The 25,774-nt window shown below is 40.4% G+C and overlaps 1 long non-coding RNA gene across 2 annotated transcripts in view; it reads right to left on the reverse strand.

Moving 5' to 3' along the window:
• LOC120096234 (uncharacterized) overlaps positions 1 to 25,774 on the reverse strand; it is a 70,409-nt gene that overhangs the window by 38,445 nt on the left and 6,190 nt on the right. The window contains exons 2-3 of one of the 2 annotated variants that reach the window (XR_005492416.2): positions 13,627 to 13,795; positions 2,116 to 3,266 (exon numbers count right to left, since the gene is read on the reverse strand). This is a non-coding gene — a long non-coding RNA (uncharacterized LOC120096234). Of the gene's footprint in view, positions 1 to 2,115; positions 3,267 to 13,626; positions 13,796 to 25,774 lie in introns of those variants that run through there. The other variant, XR_005492415.2, reaches the window with a different exon arrangement.

Below are 25,774 nucleotides of genomic sequence, written 5' to 3' on the forward strand. Positions count from 1 at the left end.
CCTGCCAATCCATGAGCATGGGAGATCTTTCCATCTTCTGAGGTCTTCTTCAATTTCTTTCTTCAGTGTCTTGAAGTTCTTATTGTACAGATCTTTTACTTGCTTGGTTAAAGTCACACCGAGGTACTTTATATTATTTGGGTCTATTATGAAGGCTGTCGTTTCCCTAATTTCTTTCTCGGCTTGTTTCTCTTTTGTGTTGAGGAAGGCTACTGATTTATTTGAGTTAATTTTATACCCAGCCACTTTGCTGAAGTTGTTTATCAGCTTTAGTAGTTCTCTGGTGGAACTTTTGGGATCACTTAAATAAACTATCATATCATCTGCAAATAGTGATATTTTGACTTCTTCATTTCCGATCTCTATCCCCTTGACCTCCTTTTGCTGTCTGATTGCTCTGGCTAGAACTTCAAGAACTATATTGAATAAGTAGGGAGAGAGTGGGCAGCCTTGTCTAGTCCCTGATTTTAGTGGGATTGCTTCAAGTTTCTCTCCATTTAGTTTAATGTTAGCAACTGGTTTGCTGTATATGGCTTTTACTATGTTTAGGTATGGGCCTTGAATTCCTATTCTTTCCAGGACTTTTATCATGAAGGGGTGTTGAATTTTGTCAAATGCTTTCTCAGCATCTAATGAAATGATCATGTGGTTTTGTTCTTTCAGTTTGTTTATATAATGGATCACGTTGATGGTTTTCCATATATTAAACCATCCCTGCATGCCTGGGATGAAGCCTACTTGATCATGGTGGATGATTGTTTTGATGTGCTCTTGGATTCGGTTTGCCAGAATTTTATTGAGTATTTTTGCGTCGATATTCATAAGGGAAATTGGTCTGAAGTTCTCTTTCTTTGTTGGGTCTTTGTGTGGTTTAGGTATAAGAGTAATTGTGGCTTCATAGAAGGAATTCGGGAGTGATCCATCTGTTTCAATTTTGTGGAATAGTTTGGATAATATTGGTATGAGGTCTTCTATGAAGGTTTGATAGAATTCTGCACTAAACCCGTCTGGACCTGGGCTCTTTTTGGTTGGGAGACCTTTAATGACTGCTTCTATTTCCTTAGGAGTTATGGGGTTGTTTAACTGGTTTATCTATTCCTGATTTAACTTCGATACCTGGTATCTGTCTAGGAAATTGTCCATTTCCTGTAGATTTTCAAGTTTTGTTGAATATAGGCTTTTATAGTAATATCTGATGATTTTTTGAATTTCCTCTGAATCTGTTGTTATGTCTCCCTTTTCATTTCTGATTTTGTTAATTTGGACACACTCTCTGTGTCCTCTCGTTAGTCTGGCTAAGGATTTATCTATCTTGTTGATTTTCTCAAAGAACCAACTTTTAGTTCTGTTGATTCTTTCTATGGTCCTTTTTGTTTCTACTTAGTTGATTTCAGCTCTGAGTTTGATTATTTCCTGCCTTCTACTCCTCCTGGGTGTATTTGCTTCTTTTTGCTCTAGAGCTTTTAGGTGTGCTGTCAAGCTGCTGACATATGCTCTTTCCTGTTTCTTTCTGCAGGCACTCAGCGCTATGAGTTTTCCTCTTAGCACAGCTTTCATTGTGTCACATAAGTTTGGGTATGTTGTACCTTCATTTTCATTAAATTCTAAAAAGTTTTTAATTTCTTTCTTTATTTCTTCCTTGACCAGGTTATCATTGAGTAGAGCATTGTTCAATTTCCACGTATATGTGGGCATTCTTCCCTTATTGTTATTGAAGACCAGTTTTAGGCCGTGGTGGTCTGATAGCACACATGGGATTATTTCTATCTTTCTGTATCTGTTGAGGCCTGTTTTTTGACCAACTATATGGTCAATTTTGGAGAAAGTACCATGAGGAGCTGAGAAGAAGGTATATCCTTTTGCTTTAGGATAGAATGTTCTATAAATATCCGTTAAGTCCATTTGGCTCATGACTTCTCTTAGTCTGTCTACGTCTCTGTTTAATTTCTGTTTCCATGATCTGTCCATTGATGAGAGTGGGGTGTTGAAATTTCCCACTATTATTGTGTGAGGTGCAATGTGTGTTTTGAGCTTTAGTAAGGTTTCTTTTACGTATGTAGGTGCCCTTGTATTTGGGGCATAGATATTTAGGATTGAGAGTTCATCTTGGTGGATTTTTCCTTTGATGAATATGAAGTGTCCTTCCTTATCTTTTTTGATGACTTTTAATTGAAAGTTGATTTTATTTGATATTAGAATGGCTACTCCAGCTTGCTTCTTCTGACCATTTGCTTGGAAAGTTGTTTTCCAGCCTTTCACTCTGAGGTAGTGTCTGTCTTTGTCTCTGAGGTGTTTCCTGTAGGCAGCAGAATGCAGGGTCCTCGTTGCGTATCCAGTTTGTTAATCTATGTCTTTTTATTGGGGAGTCGAGGCCATTGATGTTGAGAGATATTAAGGAATAGTGATTATTGCTTCCTGTTATATTCATATTTGGATGTGAGGTTATGTTTGTGTGCTTTTCTTCTCTTTGTTTTGTTGCCAAGACGATTAGTTTCTTGCTTCTTCTAGGGTATAGCTTGCCTCCTTATGTTGGGCTTTACCCTTTATTATCCTTTGTAGTGCTGGATTTGTAGAAAGATATTGTGTAAATTTGGTTTTGTCATGGAATATCTTGGATTCTCCATCTATGTTAATTGAGAGTTTTGCAGGATACAGTAACCTGTAAGTCCTGCTTTTTTATTCTATCAATATGAATATCCTAGTTAACTTTCACTGTCAACCTGATAGCCTAGGCAGTAGTTCTGAACCCTCTTAAAGCTATGACCCTTTAATATAGTTCCTTATGTTGTGATGAACCCCTACCATAAAATTATTTTGTTGGTGTTTCATAAGTGTAATTTTGCTACTGTTATGAATCTTAATGGAAATAGCTGAGTTTTCAGAGACCCCTATGAAAGGGTCTTTAAACACTGAAGGGATGAGTGCCATTTTGAGACAGGAATTGCCTACCAAGATGAGATTGGCCTGTGGGCATGTTTATTAATTAGTTGATATAGAAGGGTCCAGCCCACTTTAGGCAGGTGGACCTGTACTATATACAAAAGCTAGCTCAGCATGAGCCTATGGAACAGCTAGACAATAATATCCCCTGTCATTCCAGCTGTACTTTTTGTCTTTGAAGTGAATTCTGTGACTAGAGCTAATATCAGGTGGAATAGCCAGCCTCAATAGTCTGCCTCAAGTTCCTTCTTTGAGTTCTCTTTATGATGGACTTTAAGATGGAGGCTAAAATCGATCCTTTTCTCCTGTAAGCTGCTTTTGGTCAACTAGAGAATAAAGCAGAACATTAAGAGTTAGAACTTCAGCTGTGTGTTTTAAAAGAATACAAAAATCAAACCATAGTAGTTTCACTCCAAGTCATTTAATTCTTCCAATATATGATTTTCCTACCTGTAAAACGGGGACAGTACAAATTCAGAATTGTGTAGAAGCATTCCCTATTGACCATGGACAAAGAAGGACAGTGATGGGATTCAATATCTCCTTCAAGGAAGTCGATGCTCCAAAAGGCTTAATTTCCTTTCACTAGGGCCTGCTTAAATTCTTACCACTGCTCAGTATTGCTGTTAGTTGGAGACCATGTGTTCAACACACAAGTTTTGGGGGACACTTAAGATTCAAGCCACAACATACAGTATGTATTCTACTGCAACTTGTATTTCTTTCCTCTCCTCCTCCTTTTCTCTCTCATCTATCCATCTATCTACTATGTATCTATTATGTATCTATCTACTATCTGTCTGTCTGTCTGTCTATCATCTATCCATCCTTTATCTATCTATGCATATCTATCTATCCATCTATCTATCTATCTATCTATCTATCTATCTATCTATTATAATATATGGCTCATACTTTCTTTTATGGCTGTTTAATAAGTCATCTATTGGCATAAGTGTAATTTGTTTCTAAGATTTTTCTGCCCTGATAGGCTTGCAGAGGAGCAGTATGTATGTGTGTTGTGTATAAATGTGATATGCCTGTATGTGGGATGTGTGTGTGTGTGTGTGTGTGTGTGTGTGTGTGTGTGTCCTAGTTTACTGTCAACTTAAAGCAGCCTAGAGTTACCTGCAAGTGGAGTCTAAATTGAGGGATTGTATAGACCAGTCTGTGGGGAATTCTTTTATAGATGAATAACATGGGAGGGCCCAGCCCACTCTGGGCTACACTATCCTTAGGCAAGTAGTCCTGAGCTTTGTAAAAAAGCAAGCTAAGACCTCACCGCCTGGTCAGGTGGGCACTCCTGAGGCTGCAGAGCGGAGGAGACCACCAACACTGCCCGCCCCTGCCCACATCCCTGGCCCAAGAGGAAACTGTATAAGGCCTCTGGGTTCCCGTAGGGGAGGGCCCAGGAGCGGCAGTACCCCTGCGCCTGAGACACTGCCGGAACCTGAAGGAAACAGACCAGATAAACAGTTCTCTGCACCCAAATCCCGTGGGAGGGAGAGCTAAACCTTCAGAGAGGCAGACACGCCTGGGAAACCAGAAGAGACTGCACTCTGCACACACATCTCGGACACCAGAGGAAAACACCAAACGCCATCTGGAACCCTAGTGCACGGAAGCTCCCGGAAAGGGCGGCGCATATCTTCCTGGTTGCTGCCGCCGCAGAGAGCTCGTGGGCAGCACCCCGCGAGCAAACTTGAGCCTCGGGACCACAGGTAAGACCAACTTTTCTGCTGCAAGTGACCTGCCTGGTGAACTCAAGACACAGGCCCACAGGAACAGCTGAAGACCTGTAGACAGGAAAAACTACACGCCCGAAAGCAGAACACTCTGTCCCCATAACTGGCTGAAAGAAAACAGGAAAACAGGTCTACAGCACTCCTGGCACACAGGCTTATAGGACAGTCTAGCTACTGTTAGAATAGCAGAACAAAGTAACACTAGAGATAATCTGATGGCAGGAGGCAAGCGCAGGAACCCAAGCAACAGAAACCAAGACTACATGGCATCATCGGAGCCCAATTCTCCCACCAAAATAAACATGGAATATCCAAACACACTAGAAAAGCAAGATCTAGTTTCAAAATCATATTTGATCATGATGCTGGAGGACTTCAAGAAAGACGTGAAGAACTCCCTTAGAGAACAAGTAGAAGCCTACAGAGAGGAATCGCAAAAATGCCTGAAAGAATTCCAGGAAAATATAAACAAGTAGAAACCCATAGAGAGGAAACACAAAAATTCCTGAAAGAATTCCAGGAAAACACAATCAAACAGTTGAAGGAATTAAAAATGGAAATAGAAGCAATCAAGAAAGAACACATGGGGTGTTTACCAGAAGTCCCACACCCGAGGATCCCGGCCCGCAGCAGCTCTCTGCTCCCAAACCCTGTGGGAGAGAGACCTCACCGCCTGGTCAGGTGGGCACTCATGAGGCTGCAGAGCAGAGGAGACCACCAACACTGCCCACCCCTGCCCACATCCTTGGCCCAAGAGGAAACTGTATAAGGCCTCTGGGTTCCCGTAGGGGAGGGCCCAGGAGCGGCAGGACCCCTGCGCCTGAGACACTGCCGGAACCTGAAGGAAACAGACCAGATAAACAGTTCTCTGCACCCAAATCCCGTGGGAGGGAGAGCTAAACCTACAGAGAGGCAGACACGCCTGGGAAACCAGAAGAGACTGCACTCTGCGCACATCCAGATGCCAGAGGAAAACACCAAACGCCATCTGGAACCCTGGTGCACGGAGACTCCCGGAAAGAGCAGCGCAGATCTCCTCGGTTGCTGCCACCTCGGAGAGGACTTAGGCAGTACCCCACGAGCACACTTGAGCCTCGGAACCTCAGGTAGGACCAACTTTTCCCCTGCAAGTGACCTGCCTGGTGAACTCAAGACACAGGCCCACAGGAACAGCTAAAGAACTGTAGAGAGGAAAAACTACAAGCCCGAAGCAGAACACTCTGTCCCCATAACTGGCTGAAAGAAAACAGGAAAACAGGTCTACAGCACTCCTGGCACACAGGCTTATAGGACAGGCTAGCTGCTGTCAGAAATAGCAGAACAAAGTAACACTAGAGATAATCTGATGGCAGGAGGCAAGCACAGGAACCCAAGCAACAGAAACCAAGACTACATGGCATCATCGGAGCCCAATTCTCCCACCAAAATAAACATGGAATATCCAAACACACCAGAAAAGCAAGATCTAGTTTCAAAATCATATTTGATCATGATGCTGGAGGACTTCAAGAAAGACGTGAAGAACTCCCTTAGAGAACAAGTAGAAGCCTACAGAGAGGAATCTCAAAAATGCCTGAAAGAATTCCAGGAAAACACAATCAAACAGTTGAAGGAATTAAAAATGGAAATAGAAGCAATCAAGAAAGAACACATGGAAACAACCCTGGATATAGAAAATCAAAAGAAGAGACAAGGAGCTGTAGATAGAAGCCTCACCAACAGAATACAAGAGATGGAAGAGAGAGTCTCGGGAGCAGAATATTCCATAGAAATCATTGACTCAACTGTCAAAGATAATGTAAAGCAGAAACAGCTACTGGTCCAAAACATACAGGAAATCCAGGACTCAATGAGAAGATCAAACCTAAGGATAATAGGTATAGAAGAGAGTGAAGACTCCCAGCTCAAAGGACCAGTAAATATCTTCAACAAAATCATAGAAGAAAACTTCCCTAACCTAAAAAAAGAGATACCCATAGGCATACAAGAAGCCTACAGAACTCCAAATAGATTGGACCAGAAAAGAAACACCTCCCGTCACATAATAGTCAAAACACAAAACGCACAAAATAAAGAAAGAATATTCAAAGCAGTAAGGGAAAAAGGTCAAGTAACATATAAAGGCAGACCTATCAGAATCACACCAGACTTTTCGCCAGAAAGTATGAAGGCCAGAAGATCCTGGACAGATGTCATACAGACCCTAAGAGAACACAAATGCCAGCCCAGGTTACTGTACCTGCAAAACTCTCAATTATCATAGATGGAGAAACCAAGATATTCCATGACAAAACCAAATTTACACAATATCTTTCTACAAATCCAGCACTACAAAGGATAATAAAGGGTAAAGCCCAACATAAGGAGGCAAGCTATACCCCAGAAGAAGCAAGAAACTAATCGTCTTGGCAACAAAACAAAGAGAAGAAAAGCACACAAACATAACCTCACATCCAAATATGAATATAACAGGAAGCAATAATCACTATTCCTTAATATCTCTCAACATCAATGGCCTCAACTCCCCAATAAAAAGACATAGATTAACAAACTGGATACGCAACGAGGACCCTGCATTCTGCTGCCTACAGGAAACACACCTCAGAGACAAAGACAGACACTACCTCAGGGAGAAAGGCTGGAAAACCACTTTCCAAGCAAATGGTCAGAAGAAGCAAGCTGGAGTAGCCATTCTAATATCAAATAAAATCAATTTTCAATTAAAAGTCATCAAAAATATAAGGAAGGACACTTCATATTCATCAAAGGAAAAATCCACCAAGATGAACTCTCAATCCTAAATATCTATGCCCGAAATACAAGGGCACCTACATACGTAAAAGAAACCTTACTAAAGCTCAAAACACACATTGCACCTCACACAATAATAGTGGGAGATTTCAACACCCCACTCTCATCAATGGACAGATCATGGAAACAGAAATTACACAGAGACGTATACAGACTAAGAGAAGTCATGAGCCAAATGGACTTAACAGATATTTATAGAACATTCTATCCTAAAGCAAAAGGATATACCTTCTTCTCAGCTCCTCATTGTACTTTCTCCAAAATTGACCATATAGTTGGTCAAAAAACGGGCCTCAACAGATACAGAAAGATAGAAATAATCCCATGCGTGCTATCGGACTACCACGGCCTAAAACTGGTCTTCAATAACAATCAAGGAAGAATGCCCCCATATACTTGGAAATTGAACAATGCTCTACTCAATGATAACCTGGTCAAGGAAGAAATAAAGAAAGAAATTAAAAACTTTTTAGAATTTAATGAAAATGAAGGTACAACATACCCAAACTTATGTGACACAATGAAAGCTGTGCTAAGAGGAAAACTCATAGCGCTGAGTGCCTGCAGAAAGAAACAGGAAAGAGCATATGTCAGCAGCTTGACAGCACACCTAAAAGCTCTAGAGCAAAAAGAAGCAAATACACCCAGGAGGAGTAGAAGGCAGGAAATAATCAAACTCAGAGCTGAAATCAACTAAGTAGAAACAAAAAGGACCATAGAAAGAATCAACAGAACCAAAAGTTGGTTCTTTGAGAAAATCAACAAGATAGATAAATCCTTAGCCAGACTAACGAGAGGACCCAGAGAGTGTGTCCAAATTAACAAAATCAGAAATGAAAAGGGAGACATAACTACGGATTCAGAGGAAATTAAAAAAATCATCAGATCTTACTATAAAAGCCTATATTCAACAAAACTTGAAAATCTTCAGGAAATGGACAATTTCCTAGACAGATACCAGGTATCGAAGTTAAATCAGGAACAGATAAACCAGTTAAACAACCCCATAACTCCTAAGGAAATAGAAGCAGTCATTAAAGGTCTCCCAACCAAAAAGAGCCCAGGTCCAGACGGGTTTAGCGCAGAATTAAATCAAACCTTCATAGAAGACCTCATACCAATATTATCCAAACTATTCCACAAAATTGAAACAGATGGATCACTCCCGAATTCCTTCTATGAAGCCACAATTACTCTTATACCTAAACCACACAAAGACCCAACAAAGAAAGAGAACTTCAGACCAATTTCCCTTATGAATATCGACGCAAAAATACTCAATAAAATTCTGGCAAACCGAATTCAAGAGCACATCAAAACAATCATCCACCATGATCAAGTAGGCTTTATCCCAGGCATGCAGGGATGGTTTAATATACGGAAAACCATCAACGTGATCCATTATATAAACAAACTGAAAGAACAGAGCCACATGATCATTTCATTAGATGCTGAGAAAGCATTTGACAAAATTCAACACCCCTTCATGATAAAAGTCCTGGAAAGAATAGGAATTCAATGCCCATACCTAAACATAGTAAAAGCCATATACAGCAAACCAGTTGCTAACATTAAACTAAATGGAGAGAAACTTGAAGCAATCCCACTAAAATCAGGGACTAGACAAGGCTGCCCACTCTCTCCCTACTTATTTAATATAGTTCTTGAAGTTCTAGCCAGAGCAATCAGCCAACAAAAGGAGATCAAGGGGATACAGATCGGAAAAGAAGAGGTCAAAATATCACTATTTGCAGATGACATGATAGTATATTTAAGTGATCCCAAAAGTTCCACCAGAGAACTACTAAAGCTGATAAACAACTTCAGCAAAGTGGCTGGGTATAAAATTAACTCAAATAAATCAGTAGCCTTCCTCTACACAAAAGAGAAACAAGCCGAGAAAGAAATTAGGGAAACGACAGCCTTCATAATAGACCCAAATAATATAATGTACGTCGGTGTGACTTTAACCAAGCAAGTAAAAGATCTGTACAATAAGAACTTCAAGACACTGAAGAAGGAAATTGAAGAAGACCTCAGAAGATGGAAAGATCTCCCATGCTCATGGATTGGCAGGATTAATATAGTAAAAATGGCCATTTTACCAAAAGCGATCTACAGATTCAATGCAATCCCCATCAAAATACCAATCCAATTCTTCAAAGAGTTAGACAGAACAATTTGCAAATTCATCTGGAATAAAAAAAACCCAGGATAGCTAAAACTATCCTCAACAATAAAAGGACTTCAGGGGGAATCACTATCCCTGAACTCAGGCAGTATTACACAGCAATAGTGATAAAAACTGCATGGTATTGGTACAGAGACAGACAGATAGACCAATGGAATAGAATTGAAGACCCAGAAATGAACCCACACACCTATGGGCACCTGATTTTTGACAAAGGTGCCGAAACCATTCAATGGAAAAAAGATAGCATTTTCAGCAAATGGTGCTGGTTCAACTGGAGGTCAACATGTAGAAGAATGCAGATTGATCCATGCTTATCACCCTGTACAAAGCTTAAGTCCAAGTGGATCAAGGACCTCCACATCAAACCTGATACACTCAAACTAATAGAAGAAAAACTAGGGAAGCATCTGGAACACATGGGCACTGGAAAAAATTTCCTGAACAAAACACCAATGGCTTATGCTCTAAGATCAAGAATCGACAAATGGGATCTCATAAAACTGCAAAGCTTCTGTAAGGCAAAGGACACTGTGGTTAGGACAAATCGGCAACCAACAGATTGGGAAAAGATCTTTACCAATCCTACAACAGATAGAGGCCTTATATCCAAAATATTCAAAGAAGTCAAGAACTTAGACCGCAGGGAGACAAATAACCCTATTAAACAATGGGGCTCAGAGCTAAACAAAGAATTCACTGCTGAGGAATGCCGAATGGCTGAGAAACAGCTAAAGAAATGTTCAACATCTTTAGTCATAAGGGAAATGCAAATCAAAACAATCCTGAGATTTCACCTCACACCAGTGAGAATGGCTAAGATCAAAAACTCAGGTGACAGCAGATGCTGTCAAGGATGCGGAGAAAGAGGAAGACTCCTCCATTGTTGGTGGGATTGCAAACTGGTACAACCATTCTGGAAATCAGTCTGGAGGTTCCTCAGAAAATTGGACATTGAACTGCCTGAGGATCCAGCTATACCTCTTTTGGGCATATACCCAAAAGATGCCCCAACATATAAAAAAGACACGTGCTCCACTATGTTCATCGCAGCCTTATTTATAATAGCCAGAAGCTGGAGAGAACCCAGATGCCCTTCAACAGAGGAAGGGATACAGAAAATGTGGTACATCTACACAATGGAATATTACTCAGCTATCAAAAACAACGGCTTTATGAATTTCGTAGGCAAATGGTTGGAACTGGAAAATATCATCCTGAGTGAGCTAACCCAATCACAGAAAGACATACATGGTATGCACTCACTGATAAGTGGCTATTACCCAAATGCTTGAATTACCCTAGATGCCTAGAACAAATGAAACTCAAGGTAGATGATCAAAATGTGAATGCTTCACTCCTTCTCTAAAAGGGGAACAAGAATACCCTTGGCAGGGAAGAGAGAGGCAAGATTAAAACAGAGACTGAAGGAACACCCATTCAGAGCCTGCCCCACATGTGGCCCATACATATACAGCCACCCAATTAGACAAGATTGATGAAGCAAAGAAGTGCAGACCGACAGGAGCCGGATGTAGATCGCTCCTGAGAGACACAGCCAGAATACAGCAAATACAGAGGCGAGTGCCAGCAGCAAATCACTGAACTGAGTATAGGACCCCCGTTGAAGGAATCAGAGAAAGAACTGGAAGAGCTTGAAGGGGCTCGAGACCCCAAAAGTACAACAATGCCAAGCAACCAGAGCTTCCAGGGACTAAGCCACTACCCAAAGACTATACATGGACTGACCCTGGACTCTGACCTCACAGGTAGCAATGAATATCCTTGTAAGAGCACCAGTGGAAGGGGAAGCCCTGGGTCCTGCTAAGACTGAACCCCCAGTGAACTAGACTGTTGGGGGGAGGGTGGCAATGGGGGGAGGGTTGGGAGGGGAACACCCATAGGAAGGGGAGGGGGAGGGGGATGTTTGCTCTGAAACCAAAGAATTATTATTAAGTAGTAAATAAATTAAAAAAAAAGAAACTGAAGAAGGATGACTAAAAAAAAAAAAAGAAGAAGAAAGCAAGCTAAACACTAATCTGTGAGCAAGCCATCAAGCAGCATCCTACATGGCTTATGTTGTATTTCTTTGGCTTGGGAGAGTTCCTTCATTAGAGGTAATGTTGTGTGGAATAGCAAACAGTCCTGCCTTTAGGTTTCTGCTTTGAGCTTTTTCCCTTGACTTCTCTCAGTGATGGATTGTGACCTAGAGTAGACCCTTTCCTCCCCAAATTGCTTTAGTCACAGTATTCATCACAGCAACAGAATGAAACCAAAATAGCATTCATATGGTGAGCATGTGGATTATATGGGAATGTGTGGATGTGTGTATATGTTTCTATGAGGATATGTGTGTATGGTATATGCATTTGTGACCAAGCTTGTTTGTGAGTTGTTTATGTGTGTGTGCATGTGGTATGTATATATGTATGTACGTGGGGTGCGTATATTTGTGTATTTTATTTATGTGCATGTTGGAGGGGTGTATGTGTGTATGTGTTTGTACATGTATGTGTAGTTTGAATGTATGTGTGCTTCTGAGACATGTGTGTCAGTGACTGTATGTACATGTACAGTATATACATGTGTGTTCATGTGGGGTATGTAAGTCCCAGAAGCCAATTATTTATAATTTTTAGGATTTGTGAAAAGAGCGGGCTGGAAGACTTGGATTTCTCTTAGTGTGGCATACTAAGACTGTTTTTAGGGAGAATGGAAAGATGCTGCCTCCTTCTGATACTCGTCTAAAATGGGAATAATAACCTTGACTTAGTGCTTAGTTCTTCTGAGGCTGAAGTGAAATTGGAACAAGTTCCCACACATAGTAGTCCCTCATTAAATATCTGTTCTAATAGTAGGGACATCTGATGGCCTGTCATTCAGTTCAGTTTGCTATTGTAGAATATGACAGCTGCCAGAACAGCCGGAGCAGGGGGAAGTCACCAGCACTTGAGTATTGCTCATCATTTCCGTGGCCTCAGAGGCCCAGTGATGCTCCTTATAAACTAGTTTGGTGCCCTGTAACTTGTGATACTGAGCCAGTGTGCGTCCTCCTGCATATAGCCTGGCTGGGAGGAAGGCAGGGATGGTGGTAGTTGTGAAAGAGAAGCAATGTTGGTAGGAGAGAGGAATGTCTGGGATGTAAAGTTGGAGATCCAGGCAGTGACTGGTCTTGGTGCATCAGCTCAAGCTTTTAAACAATTTTCAAAGTTCTGAACCACTACTGAAGATTTTAAATGAGTTTGTCATAGGCAGATATTGAAGTCCAGAGAATTCCCAGACGACTTCCAGGTTCTTGTGTTTTATAAAAAGGCATTGGACCAGGGACCCACAGATAGTGACAGAAATACAGACAGTTGATCAAGAGAGAGGAAGGCACTCTGGAGAATGGAAATAGGTAGAGAGACAGAAAAGGTAAAGGTCAACGGTGATGGGTAGCAGACTCAGGAGGACCCATGACCCTTCCTCCTCTGCATTTGTAGACCCTGGCTTTTGTCAAGCTTGGTCTCTTACATTAGCTCTCGATCAGGTCCCTCTAATCTTTCTTTGTAGTCTTTGTCTTTCACATGTTAACCTTCCTTCCCCTTTCTTCCGCCCTACACTTCTGACACAACTGGAAATGTATCAACATTTGTGTATGCAAATGTGCTGTGGAGTGAGTGTTACAAGCCTCCCCCAAGGAGGAATGCTGGGCATGGATCTTGTGACATTGGGAGATACCAGAATGTAGGAATGGTGTTGAGGGAGAAGAGGGCAGTTTGTTGGGTGGCTTTCTAGTTCTTGGACTGTCAGCTACATGGATGGTGATGTAGTTAATGGAGTGTGTGTAAAAGAGAAACCAGTCTTCATAACGGCTGCAGTCACTGGCAGTGAACTTGAATTGCCTGACATAGATAAGAGGAAGATGCCCCAAAGATCAGTTTGATATGTGGGTCTAACCTGAGAGAGAAGCCAGGGCTGACAGAGCTGAAATCAGCCAACACTAGTCTTCTTTCAATTCTTATTTTTCTGGAATCATTCTGTTTTTTCTTTCACACTGGCATCCTGTCCGGCTTCTTTTAAAGCTGTTTTTCCTTCTAGAATGCAGGTAGTGTTAGCCAAACCATTCCTAGGATAGTAGATAATATTACTTTTTTTCATATATATATATATATAATTGGATATTTTAATTTACATTTCAAAATTTATTCTCTTTTCCAGTTTTCCACCCCTATCTCATCCCCCCATATCCTATGAGGGTGTCCCTCACCCCAATCAACCCCCCATCCCTCCCTGGCATTTCCATTCCCTGGGGGTTCCAACATTGGCAGGACCGAGGGCTTCTTCTCCCTTTGGTGCCCAACAAGGCCATCCTCTGCTACATATGCAGTTGGAACCATGGGTCTATTCATGTGTACTCTTTGGGTAGTGGTTTAGTCCCTGGGAGCTCTGGTTGGTTGGTATTGTTTTTCTTATAGGGTTGCAAACCCCTTCAGTTCCTTCAAACCTTTCTCTAACTCTTCCAATGAGAACCCCATTCTCAGTTTAATGCTTTGCTGCTAGCATTGACCTCTGTATTTGTCACACTCTGGCTCTGTCTTTCAGGAGACAGCTATATCAAGCTCCTGTCAGCATGCACTTCTTGGCTTCATCAATATTGTCTAGTAGTTTTGGTGGCTGTGTGTGTGTGTGTGTGTGTGTGTGTGTGTGTGTGTGTGTGTGTGTGTGTGTGTGTGTGTGTATATATATATATATAGGCTGGATCTCCAGGTAGGATAGGCTCTGAATGACCTTTCCTTCAGTCTCTGCTCCAAACTTTACCTCCATACCTCCTTCTATGAATATTTTTGTTCCACCTTTTAAGAAAAACAGAAGTTTCTGCACTTTGGTCATCTTTCTTGAGCTTCATGTGGTCTGTGGATTGTATCTTTGGTAATTGAAGCTTTTGTGCTAATATCCACCTATCAGTGAGTGCATAGCATATGTATTTTTTTTTGTGATTAGGTTACCTCACTTAGGATGATATTTTCTAGTTAAATTCATTTGCATAAGAATTTCATGAAGTCATTTTTTTGATAGCTGAGTAGTACTCCGTTGTGTGGATGCACCCCACTTTCTGTATTCATTCCTCTGTAAAGGGGACATCTGTGTTCTTTCCAGTTTTTGGCTATTATAAATAAGGCTGTTATGAACATAGTGGAGTATGTGTCTTGGTTATATGTTGGAGCATCATTTGGGTATATGCCCAGGAGTGGTATATCTGGGTCCTCAGGTAACACTATATCCAATTTTCTGAGGAATCTCCAGACTGATTTCCAGAGTTGTTGTACCAGCTTGCAATCCCACCAACAATGGAGGAGTGTTCATTCCTCTTTCTCCACATCCTCGCCAGCATCTGTTGTCACCTGAGTTTTGATCTTAGCCATTCTGACTGGTGTGAGGTGGAATCTTAGGGTTGTTTTGATTTGAATTTCCCTGATGACTAATGATGTTGAACATTTCTTTATATACTTCTCAGCCATTCAGCATTCCTCAGCTGAGAATGTTTTGTTTTGTACCCCATTTTTTAATAGGGTTATTTGTCTCTCCAGAGCCTAACTACTTGAGTCTCTGTATATTTTGGATTTTAGCCATCTATCAGATGTAGGATTGGTAAAAATCTTTTCCCCGTCTGTTGGTTGCCATTTGTATTAATGACAGTGTGCTTTGCCTTACAGAAAACTTGCATTTTTATGAGGTCCCATTTGTCGATTCTTGATCTTAGAGCATAAGCCAATGATATTCTGTCCAGGAAAATTTCCCCAGTACCCATGTGTTTGAGACTCTTACCTACTTTTTCTTCTATTAGTTTGAGTGTATCTGGTTTTATGTAGAGGTCCTTGATCCACTTGGACTTCAACTTGGTACAGGATGATAAGAATGGATCGATTAGCCTTCTTCTACATGCTGACCTTCAATTGAGCCAGCACCATTTGTTGAAGAAGCTATCTTTTTTCCACTGGCTTGTTTTAGCTCCTTTGTCAAAGATCAAGTGACCATAGGTGTGTTGGCTCATTTCTGGATCTTCAGTTCTGTTCCATTGATCTACCTGCCTGTCTCTGTACCAATATCATACAGTTTTTTGTTTTTTATCATGGTTGCTCTGTAATATAGCTTGAGGTCAGGGATGGTGATTTTCCCAGAAGTTCTTTTATTCTTGCGGATAATTTTTGCTATCCTGGGTTTTTTGTTATTCCAAATGAATTTGCAAATTGCTCTTTCTAACTCTATGAAGAACTGAGTTGGAGTTTTTATGGGGATTGCATTGAATCTATAGATATCTTTTGGCAAAATGTTTTCTTACTAATTAATCCTGCCAATCCATGAGCATGGGAGATCTTTCCATCTTCTGAGATCTTCAATTTCTTTCTTCAGAGACTTGAAGTTCTTGTCACTTACTTGGTTAGAATCACACCGAGGGATTTTATGTTATGTGTGACTATTGTGAAGGGTGTCATTTCCATAATTTCTTTCTCAGTCTGTTTATGCTTTGAGTAGAGGAAGGCTACTGATTTGTTTGAGTTAATTTTATATCTAGCCACTTTGATGAAGTTCTTTATTAGGCCCAATAGTTCTCTAGTGGAATGTTTGGGGTCACTTAAGTATACTATCATATCATCTGCAAATAGTGATATTTTGACTTCTTCCTTTCTAATCTGTATCCCTTTGACCTCTTTTTGTTGTCTGATTGCTCTGGCTCAGACTTCAAGGACTATATTTAATAGGTAGGAAGAGAGTGGGCAACATTGTCTAATCCCTGGTTTTAGTGGGATTGATTCAAGTTTGTCTCCATTTCGTTTGATGTTGGCTACTGGTTTGCTGTATATTTCTTTTACTATGTTTATGTATGGGCCTTGAATTCCTCATCTTTCCAAGACTTGTATCATGAAGGGGTGTTGAATTTTGCCAAATGCTTTCTCAGCATCTAATGAGATGATCATGTGTTTTTTTTCTTTGAGTTTCTTTACATAGTGGATTACATTGTAGATTTCCATATATTGAACCATCCCTGCATTCTTGGGCTGAAAGCCTCCTTGATCATGATGGATGATCGTTTTGATGTGTCTTGGATTTGCTTTGCAAGAATTTTATTGAGTATTTTTGCATCAATATTCAGAAGAGAAATTGGGTCTGAAATTCTCTTTCTTTTTTGGCTCTTCGTGTGGTTTATGTATAATTGTAATTGTGGCTTCATAGAAGGAATTGGGTAGTGTTCCTTCTGTTTTGATTTTGTGGAATAGTTTGGACAGTAGTGGTGTGAGGTCTTCTATGCAGTTCTGATAGATTCTGCACTAAACCCATCTGGTCCTGGGCTTCTTTTGGTTGGGAGACTTTTGATAACTGCCTCTATTTCTTTAGGAGTTACAGAACTATTTAGATGGTTTATCTGGTCCTGATTTAACTTTGGTACCTGGTATTTGTATAGAAAATTGTCCATTCCTTCCAGATTTTCCAGTTTTGTTGAATATAGTCTTTTGGAAGGCCTATAGTATCTGATGATCTTTTTGAATTTCTTTTAGTTTCTGTTGTTATGTCTCTCCTTTCCTTTCGTATTTTGTTAATTTGGATACACTCTCTGTGCCCTCTGGTTAGTCTGGCTAAAGGTCTATCTATCTTGTTGATTTTCTCAAAGAACCAGCTCCTGGTTTTGTTGATTCTTTGTATAGTTCTTTTTGTTTCTAGTTGGTCAATTTCAGCCCTGAATTTGATTATTTCCTGCCTTCTACTCCTCTTGGGTTTGTTTGCATATTTTTGTTCTAGGGCTTATAGGTGTGTTGTCAAGTTGCTAACGTATGCTCTTTCCAGTTTCTTTTTGCAGGCACTCAGAGCTGTGAATTTTCCTTGTAGCACTGCTTTTATTGTGTCCCATAAGTTTGGGTATGTTGTGCCTTCATTGTCATTAAATTATAAAAAGTCTTTAATTTCTTTATTTCTTCCTTGAGCAAGTTATCATTGAGTAGAGCATTGTTCAACTTCCTTGTGTATGTGGGCTTTCTGTCACTTTTTTTGTTATTGAAGACCAGCCTTAGTCTGTGGTGATCTGATAGGAAGCATTGGATTATTTCAATCTTCTTGAATCTCTTGAGGCCTGTTTTGTGACTGATTATATGGTCAGTTTTGGAGAAGGTACCGTGAGGTGCTGAGAAGAAGATATATTCTTTTGTTTTAGGATGAAATGTTGTATAAATATCTGTTAAATCCATTTATTTTATAACTTCTGTAATTTTCTCTATGTCATTGTTTATTTCTGTTTCCATGATCTGACCATTTATGAGGGTGGGGGTGTTGAAATCTCGTACTATCATTGTATGAGATGCAGTGTGTGCTTTGAGCTTTAATAAGGTTTGTTTTAAGAATGTAGGTACCCTTGCATTTGGAGCATAGATATTCAGGATTGAGAGTTCATCTTGGTGGATTTTTCCTTAGATGAATATGAAGTATCCTTCCTTATCTTTTTTGATACCTTTTGGTTGAAAGTTGATTTTATTTGATATTAGACTGGCTACTCCAGCATTTTTCTTGGGACCATTTGCTTGTCAAATTGTTTTCCAGTCCTTTACTCTCAGGCAGTGTTTATCTTTGTCACTGAGATTGTGTTTCTTGTATGCAGCAAAATGCTGGGTACTATTTATGTATTCAGTCTGTTAGTCTATGTCTTTTCATTGGTGAATTGAGTCCATTGATGTTAAGAGACATTAAGGAATAGTGATTGTTGTTTCCTGTTGTTTTTGTTGTTGGAGGTGGAATTATCTTTGTGTGTCCTCTTCTTTTGGGTTTGTTGCAAGAAGATTACTTTCTTGCTTTTTGTAGGGTGTAGTTTCCCTCCTCATGTTGGAATTTTCTATCTATTACCCTTTGTAGGACTGAATTTGTGGAAAGATATTGTGTAAATTTGGTTTTGTCATGGAATATCTTGGTTTCTCCATCTATGTTAATTGAGTTTTGCTGAATATAGTAGCCTGGGCTGGCATTTGCGTTCTCTAAGGGTTTGTATGACTTTTGCTCAAGATCTTCTGACTTTCTGGTGAGAAGTCTGGTGTAGTTTCGATAAGTCTGCCTTTATATGTTACTTGACCTTTTTCCCTTACTGCTTTTAATATTCTTTCTTTGTTTTATACCTTTGGTGATTTGACTATTATGTGACAGGAGGAATTTCTTTTCTTGTCCAATCTATTTGGAGTTCTGTAGGCTTCTTGTATGATTATGGACGTCTTTTTCTTTAGATTTGGGAAGTTTTCTTCTATAATTTTGTTGAAGATATTTATTGGCCCTTTAAATTGGGAGTCTTCACTCTCTTCTATATCTATTATCCTTAGGTTTGATCTTCTCATTTTGTCCTGGAGTTCCTGTATGTTTTCGGTTAGAAGCTTTTTGTGTTTTACATTTTCTTTGGTGGTTGTGTCAATGCTTTCCATGGTAGAAACCCCTGAGATTATCTCTTCTATCTCTTGTATTCTGTTGCTGATGTTTGCGTCTATAACTCCTGATCTCCTCCCTAGGTTTTCTATCTCCAGGGTTGTCTCCCTTTGTGCTTTCTTTATTGTTTCTATTTCCATTTTCAGATCCTGGATGGTTTTGTTCAATTCCTTCACCTGTTTGGTTGTGTTTTCCTGTATTTCTTTAAGGGATTTTTGTGTTTCCTCTTTAAGGGCTTGTACATGTTTACCTGTGTTGTCCTGTATTTCTTTAAGGGAGTTATTTATGTCCTTCTTAAAGTCCTCTATCATCATCATGAGATGTGATTTTAAATCCAAATTTTATTTTTCTGGTGTGTTTGGATATTCAGTATTTGCTTTGGTGGGAGAACTGGGCTCTGATGATGCCAAGTAGTCTTTGTTTCTGTTACTTAAGTTCCTGCACTTGACTCTTGCAATCAGGTTGTCTCTGTTGTTAGCTTGTCTTGCTGTCTCTTACAGTGGCTTGGTCCTCCTGTAAGCCTGTGTCTCAGCACTCCTGTACACCTGTTTTCTTTCAGCTGGACTGGATACAGATAGCTGTGGGACCAGTTCAGCTCTGACTGCAGGCAGAAACAGGAAAGGTTTTTTCCCAGACTGCTCCTGGGTTTGTGTGTCATGAGGCCTCCAGGCATGTTGGTTGGAGCAGAATAGTTGGTCTTAGCTCTGCTCTCCAAAGTGTCAGAGCTCCTGGTGACTGACTTTCAGCTCTGGGTGCAGTCAGAAACTGGAAGGGTCCTGCTCCTCATTGCTCCTAGCTTCCTGTGCCCAGAGGGCACCTGACGTGTTCTTCTTGGGTTAGGTATGTGAGCAGAAAAGAAGGTTTCTCCTGAGCTCTCAGGAATATCTGAACTTCTGAGAGCCCAGCTTTCCCCCACCCCCATAATATTCCTTAATCAGTAGGACTCTGTGTGTATGGGTATGTGTGTGCATGTGTGCATGTGTGTGCATGTGTGTGCATGTGTGTGCATGTGTGTTGTTGTGTATGTGTGCACATGTGTTTGTGTATGTATATGTGTTTGTGTGTGTGCGTGCATGTGAGCAGCCAGAGAGCAGCTTCCTGTATTGTACTTTAGACAGTGTCTACCTTCTATTTTGCAGCAGAGGATTTTTCTGTTCTGAACTTCCCAATTAGGCTAGGTTGGCTGATAGTGAGCTCCAGAGATTCTCCTGTCTCAGCTTCCCAGGACATGGATTACAAGTGTACTTTTGGCTGCTCCTTGTTTCGTTTTCTGTTTTTTTTAAACTCTGGGATTTGAACTCACGTGGTCTTTGTGCCTGTAAGGCAAGCACTTCACTCGCTAATGTATGTCCAGAGGGCCCTTGATGGGTGTTCATCCCATTTCTGTGATAAACACCCTGACCAAAAGCAACCTAGGGGAAGAAGCTATTTAGCTTAGATTTCCAAGTCTTATTCCATCACTGGGAGAAGTCAAGCAAAAACCATGGAGGAGCACAGTTTTCTGGTTTATTCTCAGGCCCTCTTCTATAGTTCAGGACAACTTGCCCAGAGAATGATGCCACTCATGTTGGGCGGGGCCCCTTTGTATCAATTAATGATCAAATACATTCCCCTCTCCCTCTGACAAACAGGCCAATCTGATCTGAGCAATCCTCTAAATCTAACTCCTTTCTCAGGTACTCTGGATGTAGTCAACAGTTAAAGATGATTAGGACAGTAACTATTACTCCATGTCTGTGGAAATAGAGAGGTCCTCACATCTCAGAGTCTGATATTGACATTTCCAGACTCAAAGGATGTTGAATCTATGACTGCATTCACTAGCAATGAAAAGACAGATAGAATGTTTTTTCTTTTGATCACAGGAATAACAATCAATCATGTAACTCTTTGTCTTATCAGCATGTCAACAGTTCTCTGAACTCCCTTAAATTATGTCCTTTAGAAGCTTCAGTGGTAGATTTCTGTCTCTTCCTCCCTTACATGCACCCACTGTTTCTGTCTAATAGAAATAATTAACTATTGTCCCCTTCCTTCTGAATGAGTATCTGCAAATCTAGACACAGGACCTAGGAAGAAACCCAGTTAGAGAAGAAAGCAAAGGCCTCTCCATGTATCTTCTGAAAAGTTGTAGCATAAACATTAAGGCATAAATATGTCCCAATTCATCAGTTCTTGCATATCATCAAAGAAAGGACTCTTAATGGGGTGATCGGATGTTTGTCAATTCAATAGCTTCTTTGAGGGAAAAAAAAAGAAAAACAAACCTCTTACTTCTCACTGCCATAGAAACAGTCTCTTTCAAGTGGATTATAAATAAAAGCGGGACCTTCTGGCTTTGTGTTCAAATTAAATGTGCATTCTCTTTTCAATAGAAAGTGTAAGCCAAGGTGTCTGGTCTGTTGGTCTTAGTCTCATTTTTGTGTCTGATTGAGCAAACTTCACAGTTATAGAGAACACTTAAGTTTGTCCTTCTGGGTTACAACGTAAGAAATGCAGAACTTAGAGGTGTAGATATTTATTGTAATGCATTCAGAAGCACTGAGTACCTAGGAGCAAACAGATGAATCATAATCATGGAAATAAATTAAAACATGAAATCTTTCCCTGTCTCCTTTTGTATGGTTAAACCAGCGTCATGGGTCTATTGGGAGTCTCTCACTGTCCTGGCATTGCCAAGGACACAACTGTTCTAAGACTGTTTAGCGCAACTTCCTTGTGAAGAAAATCAAGTTCTTTTTAGAACAAAATAAAACTTTTATTGATTTTTTTGTGAATTTCACATCATGTACCTTAATCCCACTAATCACCCCATCTTTTCATATTTTCCCTCACCCTTGCCACCTACCCCCCAAATAAGACAGAAAACAATCTGTTGTGGAAGCTGTAGTGTATCCCAGTGTCCCACAGTCTACCCTTTTGTCCACACATCTCTCTTTGCAATTGTTCATTGCAGTGAGTCATTGGTCTGTTTCAAGGTCTCTGGCTTCTGCTACACTGTCAATACTGGATCTCACAGGGATTCATCTTAAATATCCTGTGTTGTTCATTGTCCTGGAGATTCTGCAGTTTTGGATCTGTAGCAGGGGTGGCCCTTTCCCACACTTCAGCAGTTCATAGAACTCCAAGTTCTAGATCAGGGTCTGGGTGGTAGGCCAGTTGGTTTCTCACACCACTAGGGTTAGCTCTACAGCACTGCTCTTGCTCTCGTGCCCTTAGGGGTAGCACACCTACTTCTTTGCCACCATGGGCTAGCTCCACTGTGCTGCCTAGATGAGGTGCAGGGCCTGATATGAACATAATGGAGTATGTGTCCTTGTGGTGTCATGGAGCATCTTTTGGCTATATGCTCAGGAGTGGTATAGCTAGTTGGATAGTTTTTAATGTATATTTCACATTAGCCCTTCTCCCCCACCCAACCACCACCCCTCCCTCCCTGCCCTGACATTTCCCTACCCTGGGGGTCGTGCAGCATTGGCAGGACCAAGGGCTTCTCCTCCCTTTGGTGCCCAACAAGGCCATCCTCTGCTACATATGCAGATGGAGCCCTGGGTCTGTCCATGTGTATTCTTTGGATGGTGGTTTAGTCCCTGGGAGCTCTGGTTGGTTAGTATTGTTTTTCTCACGAGGTTGCAAGTCCCTTCAACTCCTTCAAACCTTTCTCTAACTCCTCCAGTAGGGATCCCATTCTCAGTTCAATGGTTGGCTGCAAGCATCTGCCTCTGTATTTGTCATGCTCTGGCAGAGCCTCTCAGGAGACAGCTATATCAGGTTCCTGTGAGCATGTACTTCTTGGCATCAGCAATATTGTCTGGGTTTGGTGGCTGTATGTATATGGGCTGGATCTCCAGGTAGAGCAGGCTCTGAATGGCCATTCCTTCAGTCTCTGCTCCAAACTTTGTCCCCACATCTCCTCTTGTGAATATTTTTGTTTCCCCTTCTAAGAAAAACTGAAGCATCTGCACTTTGGTCATCCTTCTTCTTGAGCTTTAAGTGGTCTGTGGATTGTATTCTGGATAATTTGAGCTTTTGGGCTAATATCCACTTATGAGTGCATACTTTTTTTGTGTGTGTGTGTGTGATTGGGCTACCTCACTCAGGATGATATTTTCTAGTTTCGCTAGGTTTTAAGGTAGAACTATTTCTAGTTTTCTGAGAAACCGCTAAATTGATTTCCCAAGTGGTTGTACAAGTTGGCACTCCCAGCAGCAATGGGGGAGTATTCCCTTTACTCCACATCCTCACCAGCATGTGCTGTCACTTGAGTTTTTGATCTGAGCCATTCTGATGGGTGTAAGGTGGAATCTCAGAGTCATTTTGATTTGTATTTCCCTGACGACTAAGGACTCTGAACATTTCTTTAAGTGCTTCTAGGCCGTCTCAGTTGAGAATTCTCTGTAAGCTCTGCACCCCATTTTTATTTGGGTTATTTGGGTTGTTAGAGTCTAACTTCTTGAGTTCTGTATACATTTTGAATATTAGCCCTCTGACATGTATGTATGAAGATCCTTTCCCAATTTGTAGGTTGCCATTTTGGCCCATTGACAGGGTTCTTTGCCTTACAGGAGCTTTTCAGATTCATGAGGTCCCATTTATTAGTGATGATCTTAGTGCCTTAGAGTTATTGGTGTTCTGTTCAGGAAGTTGTCTTCTGTACAAATGAGTTCAAGGTTATCCCCCAATTTCTGCTCTATTAGATTTAGTGTATTCAGTTTTGTGTTGAGGTGTTTGATTCATTTGAAGTTGAGTTTTGTATAGGGTAATAGTTATAGATCTATTTGCATTCTTCTACATGCGGATATCTAATTGAACCGGAACCAATATTTGAAGATGCTTGCTTTATTTTTTTCCTCCATTTCATGGTTTTGTCTTCTTTGTCAAAAATCAAGTCTTGATAGTTGTATGGATTTATTTCAGGGTATTCAGTTTGATTCCACTGATCAGTGTGTCTGTCTCTGTACCAATACCATCCAGTTTTTATTACTATCGCTCTGTAGTATAGCTTGATGTCAGCAATAGTGATACCTCCAGAAATTCCTTTATTGTTCAGTATTATTTTAGTTATCCTGGGGTTTTCGTTTTTCCATATGAAGTTGAGAAGTACTCCTTCAAGATTGGTAAAGAATTGTTTTGAAATTTTGATGCGACTTGCATTGAATCCGTACATTGCTTTTGGTAACATGGCCATTTCACTATGTTAATCCTACTCATCCATGAGCATGGCTGAGCTTTCCATCTTCTGATATCTTCCTCAGTTTCTTTCTTCAGTGACTTGAAGTTCTTGTCATATAGGTATTTCACTTGCTTGGTTAAAGTACACCAAGATATTTTATATTATCCATGGCTATTGCAAAGGGTACTGTTTTCCTAATGTCTTTCTTGGCCCATTTGTCCTTTGTATAAAGGAGAGCTACTGCTTATTATTATTATTTTTTGAGTTAATTTTGCATCTAGCCTCTTTGCTGCTGGTGTTTGTCAGTTGTAGGCGTTCTCTGTTAGAATTTTTGGGGCCATTTCTGTATATTATCATATCATCTGCAAATAGTGATATTTTGACTCCTTCCTTTCCAGTGCATATCTCCTTGATATCCTTTGGTTGTCTATTGCTTTATCTAGAACTTCAAGTAGCATACTCAATAGATTGGAAAAGAGTGGGCAGCCTTGCCCCTGATTTTAGTAGGATTGTGTTAAGGTTATCTCCATTTAATTTGATGTTGGCTATTGACTGGCTGTGTATTTTATTATGTTTAGGTATGTGTTTTGTATCTCCGATGTCTCTAAGATTTTTAACATGAAGGGTGTTGGATTTTGTCAAAGGTTTTTTTGTATCTAAAGATGTCAAGTAAGTATTTTCTTTCAGTTTGTTTATATGGTGGATTTCATTGATGGGCTTTTGTATATTGAACAATCCCTGCATCCCTGGAATGAAACCTGCTTGATCATGGTGGATGTTTTTGATATATTTTGATGTATTGATATGAGTGTTTTATTGAGTATTTTTGCATCAATGTTCATAAGAGAATTTGGTCTGAAATTCTCTTTCTTTGTTGAGTCTTTGTGTGGTTTATGTATCAGACTAATAGTGGCTTCATAGAATGAGTTTGGCAGCGTTACTTCTGTTTTCATTTTGTGAAATAGTTTGAAGAGTATTGGTATTATCTCTTCTTCTGAATTCTGCACTAAAATCATCTAGCCTTGGTCTGTGTACTGGCTAGTTTTGTGTGTCAACTTGACACAAGCTAGAGTTATCACAGTGAAAATAGTCTCCCTTGAGGAAATGCCTCCTTGAGATCCAGCTGTAAGGCATTTTCTCAAGTAGTGATCAAGGGTGAGAGGACCCATTGAGGGTGGTGCCATCCCTGGGCTAGTAGTCTATAAGAAAGCAAGCTGAGCAAGCCAGGGGAAGCAAGCCAGTAAGTAACATTCCTCCATGACCTCTGCATCAGCTCCTGCTTCTTGCCCTGTGTGAGTTCCAGTCCTGACTTCCTTTGGTGATGAACAGCAATGTGGAAGTGTAAGCTGAATAAACCCTTTCCTCCCCAACTTGCTTCTTGGTCCTGATGTTTGTGCAGAAATAGGAACCCTGACTAAGACAGTCTGTTTTGGTTGGGAGACTTTTAATGACCGCTTCTATTTCTTTAAATGTTATGAG

This window comes from Rattus norvegicus, chromosome 13 (genome assembly GCF_036323735.1).
Source record: "Rattus norvegicus strain BN/NHsdMcwi chromosome 13, GRCr8, whole genome shotgun sequence".
NCBI lineage: Eukaryota > Metazoa > Chordata > Mammalia > Rodentia > Muridae > Rattus > Rattus norvegicus.